The sequence below is a fragment of the Egretta garzetta genome, unplaced genomic scaffold (genome assembly GCF_000687185.1).
Source record: "Egretta garzetta isolate BGI_Z169 unplaced genomic scaffold, ASM68718v1 scaffold2136, whole genome shotgun sequence".
Lineage (NCBI taxonomy): Eukaryota > Metazoa > Chordata > Aves > Pelecaniformes > Ardeidae > Egretta > Egretta garzetta.
Genome location: NW_009259937.1, coordinates 1 through 218, shown reverse-complemented (window position 1 = coordinate 218; position 218 = coordinate 1).

Below are 218 nucleotides of genomic sequence, written 5' to 3'. Positions count from 1 at the left end.
ATCCTGGCTGTGGGGCACAGCCCCCCCGGTGCCCCCGCCCCCGTCCCCGGCCTCTTCCCGGCGGAGTTTGCTGGTGAATCACCGGTTGCACCCAAATCCCCCCGGTTTGCTTTAACCTCTGGGGCTGGAGGGTTTCCCCACGGGGGGGTTGGAGCCCACGGGGGAACCTGGGCCACAGCCTCGGGGCGAGGGGGCAACTCCCCACCATGTCCCAGTGG